The sequence below is a fragment of the Rhinatrema bivittatum genome, chromosome 5, assembly GCF_901001135.1.
Source record: "Rhinatrema bivittatum chromosome 5, aRhiBiv1.1, whole genome shotgun sequence".
NCBI classification, from domain to species: Eukaryota; Metazoa; Chordata; class Amphibia; order Gymnophiona; family Rhinatrematidae; genus Rhinatrema; species Rhinatrema bivittatum.
In genome coordinates, this window is record NC_042619.1 from 323245960 (window position 1) to 323272559 (window position 26600).

Consider the following 26600-nt stretch of genomic DNA (forward strand, 5'->3'; position numbering starts at 1 on the left):
ATCTGTGTACTCTGTGCGGAGAATGGTCATCAGGAGGACCGTTGCCAATTTGGAAAGGCTGAAAATAAAAAACCATCAAAGAGAACAACCAAAGGCAAACCCACCAAATGGGCATGCTTTTTTTTGTAAGGCAGTGGACCATAACGTTGAAGAGTGTCCATTAGCGATGTGCATTCATTTTAACCAAATTTGCAAAACGCAATGAATAAAGTCAATTTGTTTTATTCATGGGCCCTGAAACAAATTGAGGAGCTCCCTGAATTAAACAAATCTTATTTATTTAGGTTAAAATTTCCAGTCGGGCCTATGCTTAGTCATGAAGCCAGGACCTCGCCTAGGACATAGGATGAGGCCCAAAGCAGGGGTAGTAGCCTAGGCTCAAGTGTGATGCTGGGTCTTGGCCTAGGCCCGGGTCAATGCGGGGGCCTCTGTTGAGACCCAAACAAGGGCAGAGCTCCCCAAAATGATTTACCCACTTACCTGATCTGTCAGGTATCTGTAGCCATGGCCAGGTCAGGTATCAATGCCTGGACTATGATGCCTGAGCCTCAGCCTAGGCCAGGGTCCAGGCCCAGGCTTGACATTGTGGACGGGCCCAGAGTTCGGGTCATGACACTGGGGCCTCAGCCAAGACCCAGGCCCAATGCTGGGGCCCGGCCTGGAGGCCAAGTCCCGATGCCTGGGCCTCAGCCCAAGGTCAGGCCCAGGAATGGAGCCCAGGCCTCAGAGCTTCTCTCGACATGTCTTCTTTCTTCTTCTTTGTTCTTGAACTGTTGCCATCTGCTGGGGTTGCACTACAGTTAATTAACTCCAGTGCATCACTACCAGTGATGGTGTCAATTTGATGTACGGCCAAAGCTCTGGCATCCAGCTTAGGACATCTTGTCAGGCCTAGGCTGAGGCATTGTGAACAGGCCTCCAAGCCTTGTCCTTATATAGAGCCTAGGACGAGGTCACTGTGACCTACTTCAGCCTCAGCCTATGCATGGCTGAGTCCTCGGCCTAGGTTTAGGCCTTGCCAGCATCTCACCACCGGACCAGGTAAATGGGGGTTGGGGGATCCTGGCCCTGGCATTTTTCCATGTGAGAGAGATGGGTGGTGGGTTGAGAGGCCTTAGGAGGCCCCATTCCCTTTTTATTTTGTTTTTTTTAATATATGTTTGATTTGGGATTTTTTAAACAAAAGAAATGAATCAAACAGTAAACAAATCAAAATTCATGGAGAAAAAAACCTCTTGAAAATGAAGCAAAAATGAAATTCATTTTTTATACCTGCACATCCCTAGTGTCCACAGTTAGATGACATGGAGTATGAACGCAAGCTGGAGGACAAGAGAGGAACCCCAGAATGAAAATGAAAAATGGGAAAATGATTGGGCGAACATGTTCTCAAAACTGAAAAAAATTGTAGCTTATTGGATGTTCCTCAACAGCATCATAAGGAGTTCATGATTCAGGTGGAACTGGACGAAGTTCCCACCCAAGCATTGGTGGATTCAGGGTCTGGCAAGACTCTTGCTTGTAATGACTCCTCCAAAAAGAATGTGTCAATCACAAGAGAAAAGAGACACCTCTGTAAATAGGGATAGACAGGAATACCCAACTGATCGGATACTGCTGATGAATCCAGCAGGTCAAGCTATTATAAAAGTGTGTGTCTTTCCTGAGCTCCCTATCTGATTATTCTGGGACACCATTGTCCCTAGTTCATGGCCCTTTGGAGTAGGTTCACAAATTATCAGGGCAGCCGACCCAAATGGAGGTCACTGGTGAGGAGGAGCTGGGAAGTAGCCCAGGCATGACTGGACTCCTGGCTTGACAAGGCCAAGCTAAGGGAGAAGGTATGTGAGGGAGCATATAAGAAACTCCTTCAGAACACTTTAAAAGACTGGATACAGGTATTTGTACCAGTCCTCCTTAACTCCCAACCAGATAAGAGATTCTGGGCTAGGATGGATCACTGCAAGCAGGAATAAGAGGCTAGGACCAGAGGGACGAGGGAGGCCCCAAAGAGAGAGACAGAAACCCCAAGATAGCGAACTGTAAGTTACAGTGGTTTTGTTGAACTTCACAAACCAGCTAAGTTGTTTTGTTTATTACTGTTCCAAAACTTATAAAGATTTTTGCCAGAGTCTAGCCTGAAGTCTATTCTCTGGCTAGTCTTGACCACTCAGTATCACACCCCTATAGCTTGGCCAATATTCTACCAGCCATCAGAGATGCTGGAGGGTTGGCAGCTAGACCAGAGAGCCAGGAGTCTAAATGCAGTTTTATTTGTGACAGACAATGGTTCAAATATCATAAAGGCAATAGAAGATGGGGGCTTTCAGGGCATCCATTATTTTGCACACTCACTACACTTGGCAGTGAAAGATGCCCTGGGGCTGAGGTCCAAAGACCACAGGAACATATTCCTGCATGAAAATAGCAGAGCATTTTCACTGAAGTGTGAAGACAGGGCAACTTCTCCATGAAAAACAGGAAGAATTTGGGATACCTCACAAGCATCTGATTCAAGATGTTGGCACCCATTGGTTCAACCTAAATCATGCTGCAGAGGTTAGTGGGGCAGCAGACATCCCTTCGTGATTTGTCTCTGGAAATAAAGATAGGTGTCCAATGCCACGTTGAAAGCCATTCCTGGCCTAGCCTAGAAACTGCAAACCCTCCAGTCAGCCTTAGAACTTGTGGCAGACATGAACTGCTTTTCTGCATGTCTGGACTCCTTGACCCCACTCAATTCCCTGCTGCCGCCCACTGCAGTTCCAGTGCTGGTTCCTATTGAGCAACAATTCCATTACCTATACCGCCCCATTATGCCAGAGATCCTAAGCAGGGCCAGGGATTTTTGAATCAATGCCATATGCATTTTTACCTTCAGTTGGCACTCTTCCTGAATAACTCAGTTAAAATGACATTCATTCTCTCTCTCCTTGATGGTAAGGCTCTGGCCTGGGCTTCCCTCCTATGGAAACACTCTGATCGTTTCTCATGGACCTTCAACTATTTGCCTTGGCCTTCAAACAGGTTTTTGATGAGCCAGGCCAGCTGCCCACGATGGGCTCAGACTTCTTGCACCTGCACCAAGGAAGCCGATCATTAATGGACTACACCATTGAGTTTTGAACCCTGGCCACTGAACTAAGCTGGCTGGGAGACAGCCTACATGCAATATTCTTGGAGGGTTTAGCACCCAGGATTAAAGATGAACTTGCAGTGTGAGAACTTCCTACCTCTCTTGAAGGTCTTGACAGACGACTCCAGGAGTGAGCCCGAGAGAAATGCTCAGCTCAAAAGGGTCTCTCTAGAGAACCGTCCTCTTCTAGGGTTGACCCCATAATGCCATTGGGGAATTTCCTAGAGGAGCCCATGCAACTGGGTCGCATTATCTCACGAACACAGAGAAGACAACGCCATCAATTAGGCCTCTGCCTTTATTGCGGAAATTCTGGTCACCTAATGTCTCAGTGCATGGAGAGAAGGGGAATCACCCTACGCCATGAGACACCAGAACAAGTGACCCTCGGCCTGGCTACTCCATCACCCCAATTCCTGTTGCCGATCTTCCTGGAACAATCCTCAGCATGCTTCACCACCCAAGCCTTGGTGGACTCCGGTACCAGGGGGAATTTTGTACACCAGAAATTCATCGACAGGTATCGAATTCCCACAGTTCCTTTGACACTGCTCTTGGCGTTTTCCTCCGTCCATGGGAACAGCCTTCCCATATTGGTGACCCATACTACAATTCACTCATGCTAAGAGTAGGGGCCCGCACACTCAGAGCTCATCACCTTCCACTTTCTCCCAAGAGCCATGAATCCAGTCATCCTAAGCCTGCCATGGCTGCAGGAGCACCAACCACAATTTGACTGGTCCACAACGGAACTCACCCATTGGAGACTGGGGTGTGAAGGATCTTGTTTGAGGCCTGAGGAGCCTCCCCACTCGCTGATCATGGCTGCCACCCTTCGGACCCCTCTCACCCCTGGGGGTGGGGGGGTCACTAGAGACACAAACCACCCCACATCCTTTCGGAAGAATACTCTAGTTTTTGCACAACTGAAAGAACAGTTGGCTCAAGAGAGCTCAGAACACAAAACCTGAAAAAGAAGCACAACCGGGCTATAAAAAGATTTGCATCTTTAGTTACTAATAAAGATCAAGAAATACAAACCCTGCATGCCCTTCTGCAACTAGAGAGGGAGAGGAAATCTTCACGTCTATTTGATTCCACCGGTCAGGACTCAAAGAAGGTAAAAATAAAGTCTCATCCCAATAGGTGGGGACTGTTTCTCTGTCAAAAGAACCCAAAGGTGACCATCCATCCCCCACGGCAAGAGTTCAGTCCCTGGAATTGCATGAACTAGGGGATAAAAACAATCTTTTGGTTGTAGAAACTATTGCCCGAACCAAGAGACCTGTATAGGTCTGAAACACTCTGTATGGTCAGTACCTTGCACACCCCAGACCTCTGGAAGGGGGCTTGAGGGGATTACTTTTATGCCTGGTGGATCTCAGGCTATTCCTACGGCTTCCCGCACTTACCTCCCGACCTGTCGAGCAGGTCTGCCGCACCCCATCACCAACACTGTCTTGCTGCCGCTCCCTCTCCCTCATGGCACCAAGTCTTCTGCCAGCTCACTTCGAATGGCTGGCACTGACACTACCTGTTTTCCTTGGCCTGGTCGCTATCGACATCTCCCTGCATCTGATGCCTCTAGTTGTGCACACACGCGGTCCTCTTGAATATTTAAAAGGCCTGTGGTGGAAAGCCCACAGCCCTTCCTTATCTCAGCAGCTCTGCCCTATAAAAAGGGTTTCTCAGATATTCCAGCATTGCTTTGGCAATAGACTGAACTCCTTCGAGAAGCTATTTGCCACGCTGTTTGCCATGCTGTTCCTGGTTCCTGCTGCTGCTTCCTTTCCTGTGCCCTGTCTTCAATTCCTGATTCCTGTTCCTGTGTCTTTGGTGGTCCTGTGTCCTTGTCTGGTGATTCCATGTCCATCTTCTCTACTTGCTGTCCCACCTTGTCTTCCTCCAGATTAACTCTTTGGCTTTGGACCTCAGCTTGGAAACTGGTTTCGTCTTCATTTGGATTTCCGGCTGACCTTGGACCTCCTTTTGACTTTGTTGGATTGCTGCCTGCCCTGACCTCAGTTTGTCCTCGACTGCTGTCTGCTGCCTGCCTCAACTTCTGACTGAACTGACTTGTCTTCTTCTTGCTGGCCTTCTACTTCTGCAATGGATCCTTCACCACCCAGAGGCCCGCACTTAAGTCCAGCCAGACCTGGCACCCAAAGGCTCAACCTGAGGAGAATGTGGGCTGGTATCGGTGAAGCTCCTGTTGGGATTCTCTGCTCCAGCCAGCTCCTCCTATTGATGGTTAGAATCTGCAGGACTCCTCCCTGTAGGTAGCGCCAACCTCACCTCGGTCCAAGGGGTCCACACTTGCAACATGAATAAACAAACCAAATGTTATTTTTTTCCTCTGCACATCCCTAGTTTCAGTACCAGGAATACCAGATTCAGACTCACAAATACTGATTTGTAATTTGGAAGAGAAAATTGTTAAAATTCAAGACAATGATATTTCTGTTATGAAGGACAATGTAATCCTACATGGTAAGATTGAGAGCTTAGAAAACATTTAATTTAATTTTATTAACTTTCCCAACATTCAATCTTTCACTTCTGTAGATGTGTTTGAAAGATATTTAACTGCAATATTGAAGATTGTGCTCGAAGCTGTACACCTAACATCTAGGGTGTATTTTCTTCCTCCTCTAAGAAAAGTATTGAGGGAGAAGTAGAGGGTCAGTATTCTCAGCTACCGCTACTGTCTTCTGCATTAGATTTTGCTACTGTCCTGACCCAAAAAAAGATAACTAACTAAACTAACAGAGAGAGAGGAGTGGTTTACCAAACGTTTTAAAAAGGAAAGGTTACCTCTGTTTTAAATGTAAAAAATCATCAAGGTTATCAGGAAACAACTGTTGTAAAGAATATTATTGTAAAATGCTGATGACAAACCAGGTTGGACCATCATTTACCCTGGTGAAACAAACTGCAAATTGTTAATCCAAAATGGTAAACAATATTGGAATGTATGTATAGCGAGCTCTACGGAGTCTCTACTAAAGAAGCATACCAATTAACTAAGTAGAGAAAAAAAGTAGGTTTGTCTTGGTTCTAGCTCCTCGATGTGGAAGAATTTTATGGTGGAGTCTTAGTCTATAAAACCCAGCACAGCACTTTCTAGGTGTGGATTTTCGGTTGTTTTTTTCCAGAGGCAGTATGCTTTCTAGGGATGTGCATAAAGAAAAAATTTGTTTCGATTCGGTATTCATTTCACCGGGACCCAAATCCATTGCATTTGTTTCAAAGGGGGGAAAACCAATTTATTGATTAGTTTTATTCGTTTTCCGATTTCCCATTAAAGTCAATGGGGGAAGTATTTGCAGCCTATTTTTGGCTGCAGAATTGGAGTTTTCTTATCAATTCTGATGAAACTTCTGGGGAGCAATCATCAGAATGAGAAAAGAGCTCCAAGTTACTTAGACTGTGGCAAAGTGGCATGAATAGCCTAAGGCACTTTAAAAGGGCAAAGGGGTACCAGGAGTGGCAAGAGTGCTTTAACAGAGGTGCAAAGCAGCAGCGAGAGTGTCAAAAACACACCACAACTTCAAAAGAGAGCACCGATAACAGTTGCATGAACCCTCGAAGGCAGCACGACAGGCAAAGTGGCAAGACAAGTGGCATAGCATCCTACAGCACAATGAAGGGGGCACATAGCAAGCATAAAGTCTAGCACCAACTCACTGAGGAACCATGATAGTGGCAAGAACACCACAAGGAGTTGAGTGAGCCATCTGGTGTATGGCAGCAAGGCAGAGTGGCAGAAAGCTGATAGGGGCAAGAACAGACTGGCACAGTGGAGGTAGGTCTGGTACCTGTGATTTTGATAGGGGCAAGACAGGCTGGCAGAGCTGAGGTAGTCAGGTCCCTCTGGTTTTGATAGGGGCAAGACAGGCTGGCCCCAGGGAGAGTTCCCTTTCCTTTGTACAGGAAAGGGCTCCCTAGAATGGGTTCGCCCCTAGAGTGGGATGTTTCCATTGGCATCTAGTAAGCTCTCGCTGCTCTTTTAAAATCTGGTGGAGTTAGCAGATATACAAATGAGAATTTTCAAGGCCGAGGTGGAGGAGGGTGCCATGTGAACAGCGGTTCAACATGTGTCAACTGGCACTAAGAGGCTGGCTGGCTACCCCGGGGAGAGTTCCCTTTCCTTTAAGCAGGAAAGGGCTCCCCAGAATGGGTTGGGCCCTAGAGTGGAGCAGGAGCCTTCAAAGTGTGGCGATGTGGAGCAGGGTGCCATGTGAACAGCGATTCAACATGAGTCAACAGGTACTAAGAGATAGGCTGGCTGGCTACTCCAGGGAGAGTTCCCTTTCCTTTGAGCAGGAAATTGCTCCCCGGAATGTGTTGGCTTCTAGAGTGGAGCACGAGACTTCAAAGTGTGTTTGTTTTTATTAAGGATCCATGCTGTGAAGGATTAGTATTTTGAATTGCCAGAGACTGAGGGTTTCGTTTGCAACGAGGATTCAGCCGCTAGGACCAAAAGAAACGCTATTGTCATCTCCCACCCAAATTTACAATATCAACCTATGTTGACTTTGTAGTTTACACAGTATCTCTGTAAACTATGGGAAGACAGAGGATGAACTAGAGTGTAACTACCACCAGTTTTCTATAGTACTAGAAACATTACTGTTGGCACTTAAGAAAGATTTCAGGAACATGGCCCATATTATGAAGGTCAGGAAAACTATTGAGCATATGAAATATGCAAGCTCCAAACATCTTAAATCAGCTTTTTATGTTCTTACATTCAAAATGTGGATGGATAGGCAACGCGTTAGAGGTCAAGCCCTTGTAGGGACGTAAGGCCTGGATGGACAGGCACAGCATTCGAGGATAGAGGTCAAGCCCTCATAGGGATGTAAAGCCTGGATGGACAAGCCCTCATAGGGATGTAAAGCCTGGATGGACAGGCACAATCATTAGAGGTCAAGCCCTTTTAGGGACATAAGGCCTGGATGGACATGCAAAGCATTAGCGGTCAAGCCCTTTTAGGGACATAAGGCCTTGATGGACAGGCACAGCAATCGAGGATAGAGGTAATGCCCTTTCAGGGACATAAGGCCTGGACAGACAGGCACAGCATTAGAAGTCAAGGCCTTTTAGGACATAAGGCCTGGAAGGACAGGCACAGCAATCGAGGTCAAACCCTTGTAGAGACGTAAAGCCTGGAAGGACAGGCAGGCACAGCATTCAAGGACAGAGGTCAAGCCCTCTTGGGACGTAAAGACAAGACGGACAGGCATAGCATTATAGGTCAAGCCCTTATAGGGACATAAGGCCTGGATGGACAGGCACAGCATTAGAGGTCAAGGCCTTTTAGGACATAAGGCCTGGAAGGACAGGCACAGCAATCAAGGATAGAGGTCAAGTCCTTTTAGGGACATAAGGCCTGATTGGACAGGCACAGCATTCGAGGTCAAGCCCTTTTAGGGACATAAGGCCTGAACAGACAGGCACAGCAATCGAGGATAGAGGTCAAGCCCTTTTAGGGATATAAGGCCTGGATGGACAGGCACAGCATTAGAAGATTTCCTTTGTGCAGGTTATGTTGTGGTTTGATCTGTCACTTCTTCTTGAACTGGCATCTTTTTCATATCTGAAAGATAGTTCAACAGAGGATGCTTTTAGAGCAATAGAGACTGCCATTTATGAACCAAGAACTGAGCTGGAGATTATTTGTGAATACACAGAAGCTATTAACTATACTTATGTACTTCAGCTGATGACAAAGGAACATGAAGAGCTCTCAGAAAAAAGAAAACCGTTACTCAAGTCCATATCTACAATATCAACCTATGTTGACTTTGTAGTTTACACAGTACCTCTGTAAACTATGGGAAGACAGAGGATTCACTACAGTGCAATTACCACCAGTTTTCTATAGTACTAGAAACATTACTGTTGGCACCTAAGAAAGATTTAGGGAACATGGCCCATATTATGAAGGTCAGGAAAACTATTGAACATATGAGCATATGAACTATGCAATCTCCAAATATCTTAAGTCAGCTTTATATGTTCTTACATTCCAAAGGTGGCTGGATAGGCACAGTATTAGAGGTCAAGCCCTTTTAGGGACATAAGGCCTGGATGGACAGGCACAGCATTCAAGGATAGAGGTCAAGTCCTCGTAGGGACACCAGTTTTCTATAGTACTAGACAGATTACTATTGGCACCTAAGAAAGATTTTGGGAACATGACCCATATTATGGAGGTCATGATAACTATTGAGCATATGAAATATGCAAGCTCCAAACATTTTAAGTCAGTTTTTTATGTTCTTACATTCCAAATGTTGCAAAACAGGAAAAGAATATTCTGGAAAGAAGTGATGCACAAATACATGAAACTGAAATTAGAAATGCTAGAACTAAACCCAGACAGGCACAGCATTTGAGGTCAGGCCCTTGTAGGGACATACGACCTGGACAGTGGACGGACAGGCACAGCGTTTCATGTCAGGTACATGTGCTGATATTATCTGGAGCATAGGAGGCAGTTGGAGCTGCTGCAAGGCTTTCAATTGCTTTTATTCATCTTGCCATTCACAGGGAAAATTTGGAAACCCAAGCAAAGGCAGGTTTATCTTCAAAAACACTAGCATTTCCATCAACTCTGGTGCCAGCCTTGAGCGGTGAGGGCTCATGATATCCCCTGTCATTGAAAATACACGTTCACTGGGCACTCTGGTTGGTGAACATGACAGATATCGCTGAGCTACTTTGGCTAAGTGTGGCAAGACAGTGAACTTGTGTGCCCAATATGCAAGCGGATCTGTCTGCATGTCCTCTGTGGGTTCTGAGAGATACCGTGTCACTGACAGTTGTGATGGTGTCTCCTTTGCTTGGGTGGGCTGAGAGTCACTCATGCCAGCTGCTTTCTCTCTAGCCTGCAGCAGAACAGATGATTCTTTATAGGGATGTGAATCGTGTGCCCGATCGTTTTAACGATCGGGTTCGGCTGGGGGGGGGGGGGGGGGGGGTGGGGGGGGGGGGGGGGAGGGGAAATCTGATCGTTAGAGATGTGAATTGGGATCGGTTCCGATTCCAATTCACATCACTAATTTTTTTAGTGAGGCTCGCGCCGATAAAAAGAACCCCACCCCAACCCTTTAAAATTACCCCCTTAGCCTCCCCCACTCTCTCAACCCCCCCCCCCCCAAAACTTTTTACACATACCTGGTGGTCCAGGGGGGCCGCGGGGAGTGATCTCCCGTTCCCAGGCCATCAGCTGCGCTAAAATAAAATGGCGCCGATGGCCCTTTGCCCTTACCATGTGACAGGGTATCCGTGCCATTGGCCGGCCCCTGTCACATGGTAGGAGCATGGATGGCTGGCGCCATCTTTAAAGATGGTGTCGCCCATCCAGTGCTCCTACCATGTGACAGGGACCGGCCAATGGCACGGATACCCTGTCACATGGTAAGGGCAAAGGGCCATCAACGCCATCTTTATGAGTGGCAGCCAATGGCCCGAGAGCGGGAGATCACTCCCTGTGCCCCCCCTCGGACCACCAGGTAATTTTAAAAGGTTTTGGGGGGGTCGGGAGGGTGGGGGAGGCTAAGGGGGGTCGGTTTAAAGGGCCGGGTGGTTTTTTTTTTATCGGGCCATCGGCGCCATTTATATTAGTGGCAGCCAAAATGGCGCCGATGGCCCGAGAGCGGGAGATCGTGCCGGGACCCCCCCACACTGGACCACCAGGTAATTTAACATTTTTGGGGGGTTCGGGAGGTTGGGGGAGGGTAAGGGATTTGTTTTAAAGGGTCGGGGTGGGTTTAGGGGTTGTTTTGGTGTGCCGGTTTTCCCACCCTCCCCCCAAATAATTCCCGTGCTCGATTTAACGATTTTTGACGATAAATCGGGGAAATTTGTATTGTATCGCGCACTCTAACGATTTTTGACGATTTAAAAAATATTGACAATTTTTTTAAATTGTCAAAAAACGATTCACATCCCTAATTCTTTATGGGCAACATGTCTTTGGTATAATGACGTGGAGGAGGAGGAAGTACTAGCTGTTGCTGACAGATTGCTGTTCCTGCTTGGGCAAGCACTACTCTCTGAAGTGCCCACCGCTGTTTCTTTCTTTGCTTCATGCCTAATCTGTCTCTGCCTATGGCGCTCCTGATCATGGACTTTTGCTAACAGCAGGTCCTTCACAAATGAGAATCAATTGGACTGTAGGGCAAGTTTCCCTTTCACATGAGGATCACAGACTGTGGCGAGCATGTATGTATGGTTGTCTGTTAAAGGCCTTAATCTCTCTTGCACCTGCTCCTGCGAAAAGTCCAGATAATGCAGCACCTCGGCTGTCATTCCCTCTTCCTGTTTAAAGCCCTCCAAATTTTCCTCCAGAAAATTAACTATAGGGATGATGTCAGCCAAGGTAGCACTTCTGGAACTCAGCTCCTCCGTGACATCCTTGAAAGGCTGCAGGATTTTTACCAGCTGACTCATGACTAACCAATTATGATGCCTTAGGGGATTATGCACACCTATGTCCATTGAACCAGAAAGTTCATGAAGGAGTGTCTGCAGCTCCACTAACCTCTGCAGCATCATAAAGGTGAATTCCACCGGGTGGCAATGTCTTGAATGAGACGCTTGTAAGGCATCTCCAAATCAGTCTGCTTTTGTCGGAGAACCTGCCCCGCCTTCACACTTCTGTGGAAGTGCGCTGCTATGTTCCTGCACTTGTGTATTAATGCATGCAGGTATTCATCCTCTTGATGATTGGACTCCAACCCCAGAGCTGACTTCACTACCAGGTGCAGTGTATGCAAAACTTTGGATGTTCTGAAAGTGCCCGTTGGTTATTGCTTTTGCCATGTTTGCACCATTGTCTGTGACAAAGAACCCTGCCTGAGGATTCCTGTCTTGCTGGTGTAGTTGCCAGCCCTCCAGCATCTGTCTGATGCATGCTAAAATATTGGTTGAGGTATGGGCCTCGTCCGTCAGGTGGGTATGCAGTAAAGCCCACCTCCACCCTGATACTTGTCACTAATAGAGCTGTTGCCTGCCCCTGCCTCAGCCAGGTCCCACCAATGTGCTGTCAGAGAGAGGTAAGAGTGTGCAGCATTCATGGCGGTCCAGATATCGCAGATGAAATGCACACTCCCCTGTGCTTTACCTAGCAGCGCTTGGATGCGACTGCAACACTGGTTGCACAGGCTGGGGATGACCTTTCTGCTAAATGTGGTTCTGGAGGGGACTTTGTAATTTGGAACTATGACCTTCAGAAAATGCTTTAAACCCACATTCTCTACTATCTGCAAGGGCTGGTCATCAAGGGCAATCATTTCCCCAATGCTCCTGGTTACAACTTTTGAGGCTGCCTGCTTCCTACCCCGGGATAGCGTTACCGCATACCACCCCATTTCCTCCATGGTGGGTTGTCGCTTCTGCCACATGGTATGGGGCTGCTGGCCTGCCATCTGACTGCTAGAAGGGGCTGGCGTGGGGTGACTCTGCTCCTTTTCAAACACTTTACGCTGCCTGGAAAAAGGGGCCCCCTGACTGGTACTGCCACCATCCCCAGATGGCAGTACTGTTGTTGGGCGTTGCCTCTTCATATGATGCGTCATGCCAAAATTAGATAGATGTCCCATTTGCTTGCCTCTGCTAATAGCCCTGCCACAGTAATTACACCGAGCAAAACGCGGGTCCTCCGTCACTTTAACGTGGCTCTAGGTCGCAGATTTCTTTTGTGATCCCTTCTCTTAAGCCTTTGGGGTAGATGCTGGCACTGGAGCTGAAGTAGTGGGTGCACCCTGAGAAGCAATGCCAGGGGCATCAGTCATACTCTGTGCCTGCACTGACTGCTCTTCCTTCTCTTCATCATCAGTTTCATATCTCCCCTGTTGCACTGAAGTGGAGGCTAAGACAGGACTAACTAATCCTCCTAAACCTTCTTCAGCTATTACGTCTTCCATTTCTGATGATGAGAATACCACATAAGATGATTCTTCATCGGAATCAGAAGCAAACAGTGCCAGCACTACATTGTCAACACTAAGTCGAGCCTGCTGTCGCACTGCTGCTTTTGGGTGTCACCATTTTGTCTGGCATGACTCAGCCTCCCCTTCCCTCACCTCTAAAACTACAGGGTCAGAAACAAGTGGTGGCAATGCATCATCTTTAAATTTCATTTTTTTCTGGATGGAACTGCCTGCCCCTCCAGAGATTTTAGATTGGAACAGGTCCTTTTTTAACTTTAATGAGGGACTGGCACTGCCTTTTGAAGTGCCTCTTCTGCCTGTCCCAATCACTCGACCACGTCTCCCTTTCCCTGACATTATGGAGTTAATATCACTGCCTAGTGCCTACTAGGGATTTCAACTAAAGAATGATTTCCAAAAGAGGCCCACTGTGGATTTGGCTTCAGAGAGCACCACTCTCCCAATATATGTGAGTCTACAAAAGTGCCACCAGGCCCATGAGGCTGTGCCTGGATGTACACTAAAACTGGGACCACTGTATGTGCACACATACCAAGCTTGAAACTACAAAAGAGGCCCACTGGGGATTTGGCTTCAGAGAGCACCGCTCTCCCAATATTCGTGAGTTTGCAAAAGTGCCCCCAGGCCCACGAGGCTGTGCCTGGATGTACACTAAAACTGGGACCGCTGTATGCACACACCAAGCTTGTAACTAAAAAAGAGGCCCTCTGGGGATTTGGCTTCAGAGAGCACTGCTGTCCCAATAATATATATGTGAGTCTGCAAAACTGCCCAGTGCCCACTGATGCCCAGTGAGTGCACTGCGTGTCTTCTTGGCTTAAAAGAGCTCAAAGAGACAGCCTGAGTTCAATAAAAAAAAACTGCAGTTAAATAAAAAGGATGGCTTGCTTGGCACAGCAGCAAAAATGAAGAAATATATTTTTCGTTGGAAAATTCTATCAAAGTAGCTAGCAATTTAATTAATATATCTCCTACCCACAACACCCAAATCCTGCTTGCAACGTACCCCAAGGGGTAAAATAAGCTGAAAAATGTCACTGCTAGCAGCTTCTCTCAGTGGTACAGACAGAGAGACCATCTCAGATCAATAAAAAATAAGTGTGGTAAAAAAAAAACATGGCTAGCTGGCAATGCAGCCAAATTGAACAAATATCTTTTTCAATGGAAAATTCTATCAAAGTAGCTAGCAATTGAATACAGATTTGAGACACTCAGACTAGCTCTGAGTGAAGCCACCTCCCCAGACCACCTCCCCAGACCATCCCCGCCAAGAAAGTGCATGGCACGCTGCGGGCTTAATGTATAAATAGTGCTGCATCTTCAGGAATAGCATCGCAGAGCACTGAGTGAGAGCGGCGATTGGCTGCATTACAAAAAATGCTTAGCTCTGATAGGTTGCATTCTGGTCTCCTTGCCAACCTGTCTGACCCACTCTGTGACAGGGCTGTGTGGTCACTTATGACTCACAGGAAAGGGATGGTTTATGCTATCTCCTATTTCAAACGGCCGCTAAAAAATCACTGCGAGCCAAAAGAATGAAACTAATATGATATGTTGTATTCGTGGGGGATCGCGATGCGTTTCGCAAACCTACGAATACAATGAATAGGGACGTTTACGTTGCGGATTGCCAATGCGTTGCAAATGAATGCACATCTCTAATGCTTTCATGCTTGCTCCTCGTTTTGGTTTGTTTTGGGAAGAGGATGTGTGGGAGGTCCATATTTAGAAGCATTTAGCCGGATAACTCAGAAGTTATCTGGCTAAATGAATTTTTGGGCACGTATCCAGATAAATACTAGCCAGATATCTTTTTATCCAACTAACATTTGGCTATATAAGTCAGGGACATCCTGTGGTTGTAAATGGGAGATGCTCAGTTAGCTGGCTAATTTATCTTGCTGATATTCTGAAAAATTATCCAGCTAATTCTGGTCATTCCATAGACCTGTTCTAACGTTAACCAGAAAATTGTGTCCAGCTACCTTTAGGATAGTTGTATATATTCAGTGCCATGGCCGCACCACTGAATATATAAGCTAAATTACTCAGATAAATGTATCCGACTAACCTGCCGAACTGCATAGAATATGAATATAGTCCTTTTATGTTTCTTGGAAAGAAACTTGGGGCACAGATTAGAAGAAAAGGTGCCTTTTTCCCCATTTTAAAAGTTCCAGCTTTTAATCCTATTGTTTTGGAGAAGAAATTCTATCTACCTTTCTTTCCTCATTTTTGGTTACCTTTTGTAAAATTGTTTATTTTTACTCTATGTCTGAGTTCCCAAGGGCCCAGGGACTCAGTACTACTATCTAAAAGGAGAGTAGGAGCCTCTCACCCTGAGAAACCCAACAACATTTCTTGTCTTCACTACCTCTTCTAGGAGGGGGTTCCATGCATCCACCAACCTTTCCATGAAGAAATAGTTCCAAATGTTGATCCTGAGCCTACCCCCTTGGAGCTAAGACCCCTAGTTCTACAGCTTTCTTTCCAGTGGAAAAGATGTGATTCTTGTGCATCATTAATTAGGGATGTGAATCGTTTTTTGACGATTTAAAATATCGTCCGATATATTTTAAATCGTCAAAAATCGTTAGGGCCACGATACAATACCAATTCCCCCGATTTATCGTCAAAAAATCGTAAATCGGGGGAAGGGGGAGGGCAGGAAAACCGGCACACTAAAACCCCCTAAAACCCACCCCCGACCCTTTAAATTAAATCCCCCACCCTCCCGAACCCCCCCCCAATGCCTTAAATTACCTGGGGGTCCAGCGGCGGTCCGGAACGGCCTCCTGCAATTGAATCGTGTTGTCTTCAGCTGGCGCCATTCTGCGCCGCCATTTTGCAAAATGGCGGCGCAGAATGGCGGCGGCCATAGACCAACACGATCTGAACCCCGGCTGAACGACCTCCTGCAGTCGATCTCCTGCCGGCGCCATTTTCCGTACGGAAAACGATTCGCGGCAGGAAATCGCTCCCCGACCCCCGCTGGACCCCCAGGGACTTTTGGCCAGCTTGGGGGGGCCTCCTGACCCCCACAAGACTTGCCAAAAGTCCAGCGGGGGTCCGGAACGACCTCCTGCAGTCGAATCGTGTTGGTCTATGGCCGCCGCCATTTTGCGCCGCCATTTTGCAAAATGGCGGCGCAGAATGGCGCCGGCTGAAGACAACACGATTCAATTGCAGGAGACCGTTCCGGACCGCCGCTGGACCCCCAGGTAATTTAAGGCATTTGGGGGGGGGGGTTCGGGAGGGTGGGGGATTTAATTTAAAGGGTCGGGGGTGGGTTTTAGGGTGTTTTAGTGTGCCGGTTTTCCTGCCCTCCCCCTTCCCCCGATTTAGCTACGGACCGCCGCTGGACCCCCAGGTAATTTAAGGCATTTGGGGGGGGTTCGGGAGGGTGGGGGATTTAAATTAAAGGGTCGGGGGTGGGTTTTAGGGGGTTTTAGTGTGCCGGTTCACGATTTTAACGATTTTCACGATACTCTAAACACCCAAATGGCGACGATACGATTCCCTCCCCCTCCCAGCCGAAATCGATCGTTAAGACGATCGAGGACACGATTCACATCTCTATCATTAATACCTTTCAGCTATTTAAACGTCTTTATCATATCTCTCCTGTCCTTTCTTTCCACCAGGGTGTAGATATTAAAATTCTTCAGTCTCATCTCATAAGTTTTCCAGAGCAGACCCCACACCAATTTGGTTGCCTTTCTTTGGACGGCTTCAATCCTGACTCTCTGATTTTGAGATATGGTCTCCAGAACTGAAATCCAGGTGAGATCTCACCAATGACCTGTACAGCGGCATTATCACCTCCTTTTTTGTGTTGGTTATGCCTTTATCGATACAGCCCAGCATCCATCTGGCCTTGCTTTGCTGCTTTCAGATCATCAGACACTGACATCCAGAGGTCTCTTTCCCATTCCGTACATATCAATTTCTCACACCCCATCACATAGATCTCCTTTGGATTTCTGCACCCAAGATGCATGACTCTGAACTTTGTGGCATTTGAATTGACGTTTTCAAACCTTTGAACACTCCTCAAGCTTTCTTAGATCACGTTTCATTCTGCCTGCTTCTTCAGTTGTGTCCACTCTGTTGCAGATCTTAGTATCATCCGCAAAAAGACAAATATTACGGTCCCCGGAGTCCAGGAAACCCAGCAGGAGAGTGGCTTGGGACTGCAGGGCAGGAGTCAGGACAAGACAAGGGACAGTCTTCTGCCTAGCCATGCCCCTCCCCCTCATGGTGAGCCCTTGGATTCTGGGACCAGTAGGTCTCTACAGTGGCAGTGCATCAAAGTGGTGAGTCCACACAGGCAGGAACATGGGGCAGCAAGGCTGGGCAGGCAATCCTGAAAGCAGGGTCGAATAGGCACAGCTGGGCACACAAGGCCGGGCAGGGAAGACTGAAGTCAGACAGGTTTGGCAGGTAGAACAAGGCAGGCTGGTTACTAAGCAGGACCTGGAGAACAGAGAAGCCTGAAGACAGGAAGGCTTGGAACAGACAGAATAGACCTGAGGGCCCCAAGGCAGGATACAAGAGAATAGGCCAGAGGCCTCAAGACAGGGAACAAGGTAAGATAGACCTGAAGGCTTTAAGGCAAGGCAAAAACAAGGCAAGAAGGCCCGTAAGCCACAAGGCAAGGCAAGGCAAGAAAAAGTGTCAGGTCACAGAGCTAGGAGTGACACCATGAGAAGAGAGACTACTATGGCAAGATGGATTTATATAGGGCTGGGACTTGGATATGGCAAGGGCAGTGAGGAGGAACTTGACAAGACCAGTGATGAGGCACACTGAGGATCTCTGCTGGTGGGGAGGTATCATGAATGTAGGATAAGACTGCATAGCAAGTGAAATCCTAACAGTAGCCCCCCCCCCCCCCCCCTTTTAAGATCCCCTCCTCCTTGTTATGCTCAGGCTTGTGGACCCTTGGCCGACGAGAGGATGATATACCTTTCGGAGGGTCCGTAGGCTCTCTCGTCGGGTGCCAAGGCAGAACAGGAGGCAGGACCAGCTGACCCTTGACACTGGAGACATAGGCAAGCACGGAGATGATGAAGAGGCGAGGTAGCGCTGTGTCTTCACCACTGGTGGTCTGCGGTCCCCCTGGGAGGAGCCCGTAGGGACCCGACCGCTGGGACTTAGGTGGACCTAGGGAGGTCAGGGTATCGGTGCAAAGGCCAACTGGAGCTTCGCCCTGGAAGCCCGCGGTCCCCCCAGGAGGAGCCCGTAGGGACCCGGGCCACTGGGACCTGGGTGGGCCCTTGGAGACGGTGGTCTAGACGGAGTCCTAGGTCAAGTGCCAGAGGGTCGACGCTCACCAGTCCGAAGTCGAATGCCAGAGAATCACCGCTTGCCAATCCAAAGTCAGGAACCAGAGAGTCGCCGTAAGCCAATCCGAAGTCAGGAACCAGAGAATTACCGAAAGCCAATCCGAAGTCAGGAACACCAAGATGGAACAGGAAACAGGGTTCGAGCACAGGGAACTCACCGAAGCAAGCAGACTAGACAGCGTTGGAGGACGTTGCCAAGTCACTGGATGAGCAGAGGAAGCTGCCTTTTATACTTCCTTTGCCCTGGCTGATAGAGAACAGGTGAGGTCATTAAAGGGATGGGTCCCTTTAATTCTGTGGAGGGGGCGTGGCCTAATGCTGAAGCATGGCAGCGGCCATCTTCGATTACCCCCGTGGAGGGGAGATGCCGCTGGGAGGAAGCAGGACGGCTTCCCCTGCAACGGGCAGCGGGAGCCCGAGTCGGAGCCCTCCCCCGGGGCTCTTATGGTCCTGTGAATCAGGTAGGGGGACGCGGTCGTGGGGCACCACGGCCGGGGAGCACAACAGTACCCCCCTCTTTAGGGCGTCTCCCTGGAGGCCTGGGTTTGGACGGGTGGTCTCTGTGGAACTGGTCCAATAGACTCCGATCCAGGATGTTAGCCATGGGCTCCCAGGAATTCTCTTCGGGACCGAAGCCCTCCCATGCCAGTAGATACTCCCATTTCCTATGATGTTTTCTCACATCTAACACCTCCCGGACCTGGTAGGTAAGGTCATCTTCAGAGGCGACAGGTTGAGGAGTAGGAGGTGTGCTGGAGGGCCATGACAATACCAGAGGCTTTAGGAGGGAGACGTGGAACGTGTTGTGTATCTTGAGAGACGGAGGGAGACGGAGTTGGTAAGAGACAGAACCCACCTGTCGGATAATGGGAAACGGCCCGATGAATCGCGGGGCCAGTCGCGATGAAGGCAGCTTCAACCGGATGAACTGTGTACTTAGCCAAACCTTTTGGCCCGGTTTAAAAGGTGGATAAGGTCTTCTCCGTTGGTCCGCATACCTCTTTGCCGCCTGACCGGCCTTGATCAGGGCGCGTTGTGTGGATACCCACAGGCGATGTAGCTCTTCCGCTGAGAACTGGGCCAGCGGAGATGGCACGGTGATGGCCACGGGCAGAGGCGGTCGTGGCTGTTTTCCATACACAATTTGGAACGGAGAGGATCCCGTAGCTGCGGAGAGATGGGAGTTAAGAGCGAATTCAGCCCATGGTAACAAGCTAGCCCAGTCATCTTGCTTTTCATTGACGTAGATGCGGAGGAACTGCTTCAACGTCTGGTTGGTTCGCTCCGCGAGACCATTGGTCTGAGGGTGACAGCCCGACGTATAATCCAGGGTGACGTCGAACTTTTGACAGAGAGCCCTCCAGAACGTGGCTGTGAATTGAGGGCCTCGATCCGACAGAATACTTTGGGGCAGGCCGTGTAGCCAAAAGATATGCTGGACGAACAGCTGGGCCAGCTGTGGTGCAGATGGCAATCCTGGCAATGGCACAAAATGCACCATTTTACTAAAACGGTCGACGACCACCCAGATCACGGTGTTGCCGCTGGATCGCGGCAGGTCCACCACGAAATCGGTTGCCACATGGGTCCAGGGTTCTGAGGGCGCCGGTAAGGGTTGAAGTAAGCCTAGAACTGCACTGGGGATCCTCTTGTGGCGGGCACATGACTGGCAGGACTCCACGTACGCCCGGAAGTCTTTATTCATCCGCGGCCACCAGTAATACCGTCGCAAGGTCTGTAATGTCCGGGATTGTCCAGGGTGGCCGGAACAATGTGAGTCGTGAGCCCATGCCAAGGCTTGTTTCCGCCAACATGGCTGAACTAGTGTCTTCCCGGGTGGGATGGTAGTGGTGGCCGACAACAGGATACGGGATGGTTCAATTATAAACTGCGGCTCCTCGGCCTCTTCCGTAGACTCAAATACCCGTGACAGGGCGTCAGCCTTAACGTTTTTCCCAGCCGATCTATACCTGAGGATGAAATTGAAGCTGGTAAAGAACAGGGCCCAACGGGCTTGTCGTGGGTTGAGACGCTGAGCGCGATGCAAGTATTCCAGATTCTTGTGGTCTGTGAAGACTGTGAACTGGTGTTGAGCCCCTTCCAGCCATGGGCGCCACTCTTCTAAGGCCACCTTGATGGCCAGGAGCTCCTTATCACCAATGGCATAATTCCGTTCTGCCGGCGAAAACTGGCGGGAGAGAAAGGCACACGGACGTAGCTTATGGCCGTCAGAGGCCTGACTCAGTATGGCCCCCACTCCCTCCGAGGATGCGTCCACCTCGACAAAAAATGGCCACTGCGGGTCCAGGTGCCTGAGGCAAGGTTGTTGCATGAATGCCTCCTTGAGGCGACAAAAGGCGGTTTCCACTTCTGGAGGCCAATTTTTGGGGTCTGCGCCCTTTCGGGTCAGGGCCGTCATAGGAGCAACAACGGAGGCGTAGTGGGGAATGAAAGAGCGGTAATAATTGGCGAAGCCCAGAAATCTTTGAAGTGCCTTTAGTCCAGACGGTTGTGGCCATTCCCGAATGGCTTTTAGCTTTTGTGGATCCATACGGAATACCTGACTGGAGACTATATATCCCAGGAAGGGGAGAGATTCTTGCTCGAACTGGCACTTTTCGAGCTTCGCATATAATTTATTCTCAGGCGTTGTAACACTTGGACGACGTGTTGGCGGTGGGCCGCTAAGTCCTTGGAGAATATCAAGATGTCGTCTAAGTATACGACCACGCACTGGTACAAGAGGTCGCGGAGGATCTCGTTCATGGTATTCTGAAATACGGCAGGGGCGTTACAGAGCCCGAACGGCATCACCAAATACTCATAGTGGCCGTCTCGGGTGTTGAAGGCCGTCTTCCATTCGTCCCCCTCCTTGATTCGAATGAGGTTGTATGCCCCTCTGAGGTCTAGCTTAGAAAAGATCCTCGCCCCCTGTAATCGGTCAAAGAGTTCAGAGATGAGAGGCAGAGGGTAACGGTCCTTGACCGTTATGGCATTCAAGCCCCGGTAGTCAATACACGGGCGAAGTGTCCCATCCTTCTTCCCGAAGAAGAAGAACCCCGCCCCTGCGGGTGACTTCGACTTCCAAATGAAGCCCTTTTCCAGGTTCTCTCTGATGTACTCCTTCATGGCCTGTGTCTCAGCAGGCGAGAGGGCGTAGGTGCGGCCCCGAGGAGGCTCAGTACCAGGGAGGAGATTGATGGCGCAATCAAAGGGACAATGGGGTGGAAGTACCTCTGCCTTCTTTTTTGAGAATACATCTGCAAACAAGGCATAAGGGGCCGGCAGACCAGGAAGGCTGGTGGAAGCCACGGGACAGGGGACGGGAACCACGGTTTGGTGGCAGTGGCCGTGGCACTTCGGCCCCCAGCAAGACAACTGCAGAGTTTTCCAGTTGAACTGAGGCTCGTGCTCCTGCAGCCAGGGAAGGCCCAAGACGATTGGGTGTATGGAGTACTCCAGAACATACAATGGCATGCGCTCCTGGTGGAGGATTCCAACCCCACTGAGTGTGGTGTGTGTCACGCGTTCTGGGAGAGGTTTCCCTTGAATGGAGGAGATGACCAAAGGCGCTGGAAGGCGAGCTTGTGGTAACTCCAAATGCTCCGCCAGACTCTTCATGATGAAGTTACCCCCGGCGCCGGAGTCCACCAAGGCCAAAGTGTGGAACTTGCCGCCGGCGAAGGTTAACGCAACTGGTAGCGTTAGTGGAGGTACTGGAGAGTCATGGCCCAGGATGAGACCTCCTTTCGGTCCTAGGCCCGGGCGTTTCCCGGCCGAGTCGGGCATACTGCTATCTGATGGCCCGCTGCTCCGCAGTAAAAACAGAGTCCTTCCCTTATCTGCCTGCGGCGTTCCTGTGGGGAGACTCTTCCGTGACCCAACTCCATGGGTTCCTCGGCGGACATTCCAGGAACTTCAGGAGCATTCTTGGAAGGCGGTGAGGACCTCCTTGTCCCCTTGACTACTGGGAGGCGAAGCCTCATCCGGCGATCTACTCGGTTGGCCAAATCTACCAGGCCGTCGAGGTCTTCCAGAAGTTCTTTTGCCGCTAGCTCGTTCTGAAGGTGTGAGGCTAGTCCTTCCAGAAAGATCCCGTGGAGGCAGTTGTCTCTCCAATTCAGCTCTGTGGCCAGGGTACGGAACTCCATTGCGTATTCGGCCACAGTCCGAGTACCTTGTCGCAATCGGAGTAACTCAGAGACCGCAGTGGATTTGCGGACAGGTTCATCAAACAGCTGCCGGAAGGCAGACAGGAACTGGCTCAAGTTTTCAAAGATGGGGTCCCTTCTTTCCCACAGATGCGAGGCCCAGATCAGAGGCCTACCATCGAGCAGGGACATAATGTAGCTGGTTTTGACCAAGTCATTGGGAAACTGCATGGGAAGCAAGGAAAAACGAACCTCGCACTGGCTGAGGAAGCCTCGACACAGCTTTGCATCTCCGGCGTATCGAGAGGGTGCTGGGAGTTGAGTGGGAATTCCTTGTCCCAGGTCGCCCCCGGAAACCTGGACAGTGTGCGGCTGAGTAGGGCGGCCTCCTTGAGCCCCAGGCGGAGACGGCAGCGTGGGATTCATGGGCCCTAATGCCTCAAGGCGCTGGGTCAGGCCCTGTACCGCAGAGACCAGGGCATCGAGGGTCTGTTGTTGCTCCTTCAGGCGCTGGGCCATTCCCGGAATGGCCTGGCGGGCGGATGCCTCTGCCGGGTCCATGGACTTGGCAATCTGTTATGCTCAGGCTTGTGGACCCTTGGCCGACGAGAGGATGATATACCTTTCGGAGGGTCCGTAGGCTCTCTCGTCGGGTGGCGAGGCAGAACAGGAGGCAGGACCAGCTGACCCTTGGCACTGGAGACTTAGGCGAGCACGGAGATGATGAAGAGGCGAGGTAGCGCTGTGTCTTCACCACTGGTGGTCTGCGGTCCCCCCGGGAGGAGCCCATAGGGACCCGTCCGCTGGGACTTAGGTGGACCTAGGGAGGTCAGGGTATTGGTGCAAAGGCCAACTGGAGCTTCGCCCTGGAAGCCCGCGGTCCCCCCAGGAGGAGCCTGTAGGGACCCGGGCCGCTGGGACTTAGGTGGGCCCTTGGAGACGGTGGTCTAGATGGAGTCCTAGGTCAAGTGCCAGAGGGTCGACGCTCACCAGTCCGAAGTCGAATGCCAGAGAATCACCGCTTGCCAATCCAAAGTCAGGAACCAGAGAGTCGCCGTAAGCCAATCTGAAGTCAGGAACCAGAGAATCACCGAAAGCCAATCCGAAGTCAGGAACCAGAAACACCAAGATGGAACAGGAACCAGGGTTCGAGCACAGGGAACTCACCGAAGCAAGCAGACTAGACAGCATTGGAGGACGTTGCCAAGTCACTGGATGAGCAGAGGAAGCTGCCTTTTATACTTCCTTTGCCCTGGCTGATAGAGAACAGGTGAGGTCATTAAAGGGATGGGTCCCTTTAATTCTGTGGAGGGGGCGTGGCCTAGTGCTGAAGCATGGCGGCAGCCATCTTGGATTTCCCCGGTGGAGGGGAGATGCCGCTGGGAGGAAGCAGGACAGCTTCCCCTGCAACGGGCAGCGGGGGCCTGAGTCGGAGCCCTCCCCCGGGGCTCCCATGGTGCTGTGAATCAGGTAGGGGGAAGCGGTCGTGGGGGCCACGGCCGTGGAGCACAACACTCCTGGGTTCTAATTTTCATTGAGGCTATGGTCAGGTAAATAAGGCAGGACTTGGCTGGGTAGACATGTTGAGGCTTGACTGGACAATCAAGGCTTGGCTTAGCTTGAGGGCTGGATGTCTGGAACAATACCCTCTTCTGGGTGCTTCAGGATTGGCAGAGCACACTCTGTTGTGCAGTTATACTGTGGAAGAGCACCTCCTGCTGGGCAGACAGACTGTGGAAGAGCGCCCTTTCTGGGCGATCAGGCTGTAGAAGAGCACCTTCTGCTGGGTGGTCAGGGTGCATGGGCAGGAGCACTGCTGACTCGGAGTGTCTGAAAGACAGAACCATTAGCATAGGGTGACTGGAGTGTGAGGCCTCCAGCTCAGGATCCTTGAGAAACTGGACCACCAGCACAGGGTGCATGGAGTGCGGAACCAGTAGCATGGGATAAGTGAAGCATGTAACCTCTGGCTCAGGATCCATTGATTGGACCACCAGTACAGGGTGAGTGGACAGTGGAACTACTGGCATGGTAGTCTGGGGCTCCTCCTGGAGCAGCATGGCTGACTTGAGCTCCTCTCGGAGTGAAACGGCTAGACTGGAGTCCCTTAAGTTTGGTAGAGGGCTAGACAAGGCAGGTTCCCACCGGGACAAGGCTATGGCTACAGGTCCTTCTTGGAGTGGATCCTCTGGACTTTCAGAGGTTGAGGTAGAACCATGACTTCTTGATCAAGGCTGTCTTATTTATTTATTTTATTTAAACAAATTTATATACCGTTTTCCAGTAAGGCTTACTGACCAAAACGGTTTACAGCAGTAAATAACCTTAACAATTAAAAAGGTTAAAAATTAATACTAAATAAAACTTAAAACAGTAAAATAGGTATGAATAAAAATACAACATTTTAGGTAATCAATAAAAATAATGATGACTAAACAGAGAATGGCCAATTACATTAAAAATTTTAAAGCAAGAATAAGTAAAGTAATATAATATAATACAAACTTATTTAGTCTTATTTACTTAGCTAAGATGTTTCTAAATCTTTAAAAGCCTCTTGAAAGAAATAGGTTTTTAAAGCCTTCTTAAATTCCTTCCGGCTGCTTATTAGCCTAAGCGAGTCAGGCAATGCATTCCACAGAATGGGGCCAGCAACCGAGAAAGCTCTATTTCTTGTTATACTCAATGCCGCATTCTTCACTGAGGGAATTTCCAATAAATTTTTACCTGTAGATCTTAGTTCTCTCTGTGGTTTATAGATATGTAAAGTGAAACACATCCAAGTGGAGTCACTATTGTTCAACAGAGAATGGATTAACATTATGATTTTATAACGAATTCTATATTTAACTGGAAGCCAGTGTAATTTGTGCAGAATAGGTGAGATGTGATGTTTTAATGGAGTACCGGTAAGAAGTCTAGCTGCCGAGTTCAGTATCAGTTGTAAAGGCTTAATAGTAGAATCAGGCAATCCCAAATATAAGCCGTTACAATAGTCTAGGCCAGACAGAATCAGTGCTTGAAGCACTGAGCGATAATCATGAGAAAATAAAAGGGGACGCAATCTTTTCAGAACATGCAATTTGAAAAATGAAGTTTTAACCACTTTTGAAATGTGTTGCTTTAGTGATAATTTAATATCTACCCATACACCGAGGTTACGTGCTAATTTAGTAACCTGTATGGTTTCAGTACCTATGGTTAAGCAAGTTGGTGGGGCGTTGGTAGGGTTGGATATAAAGCTTAAACACAGAAGCTCTGTTTTCTTTTTATTGAGCTTTAGACGGTTATGAGCCATCCATTGCTCAATTGTACTGATATAAAGTTGGATCAGAGAAAAAGTATCTGCCCAGGATGACTTATACGGAACATATAGCTGAATATCATCAGCATAAAGTTTGAACTGAACATTCAGTGCAGATAGAATTTGGCACAAGTGCAGATAGAATTTGGCACAAGTAGAAGTTTTAACAGGATTTTCATTTCACTTACTGTCTGACAAGAAGTACTGAAAGTACCTAGAGACAGGACATCAGGCATGGATTCTGTGGAACAGGAAGATATTTAGTCTGTGAGCTAGATTCTGAAATGTCAGGCATAAGAAATGTGCAAGCTAGTTTCTTGGTTTTCAGTGTTTGTCTCTTTAATAAGCTTCTGAAAGCAGGTGTGATTTTCTGACCTTGAGAACAGAATTAATTAACTTGGCTTGACTCAGAGTTTCTACCGAGGGGACTGAACTGTGTTAAGCAGTGCTTTCATTTGCTCCAAGAGTGCTAAGCTGGAATCACAAGAAGATTTTACTTTTCCAGGTAGGAATTTTAATATATTTGAACATGCTGTGGTGAAATTAACTGTACAGTTTAAATTGTCTTGGTCAATAGGAACAGAACCCAGATAACCTGGGGTTTTCAGGGCTTCTGTTTGCCTCTGGTTCTCTGTGCTGAATTCAACAGGAAATTCTGCTTTTCAGGTAAGGATTTTAAACCATTTGAACATGCTA

At 48.9% G+C, this 26600-nt stretch overlaps 1 protein-coding gene across 38 annotated transcripts in view; it reads left to right on the forward strand.

The window, feature by feature from the left end:
• Positions 1-26600, forward strand: part of PNPLA4 (patatin like phospholipase domain containing 4) — a 624040-nt gene that overhangs the window by 396823 nt on the left and 200617 nt on the right. For 21 of the 38 annotated variants that reach the window (XM_029604391.1, XM_029604385.1, XM_029604410.1 and 18 more), the window contains exon 1: positions 26348-26409. The exons of 8 other annotated variants lie outside the window; for them this stretch is intronic. The gene's annotated coding sequence lies outside the window, so the exon portion shown is untranslated. Of the gene's footprint in view, positions 1-26323; positions 26410-26600 lie in introns of those variants that run through there. 9 more of the 38 variants (XM_029604406.1, XM_029604408.1, XM_029604412.1 and 6 more) reach the window with 3 other exon arrangements.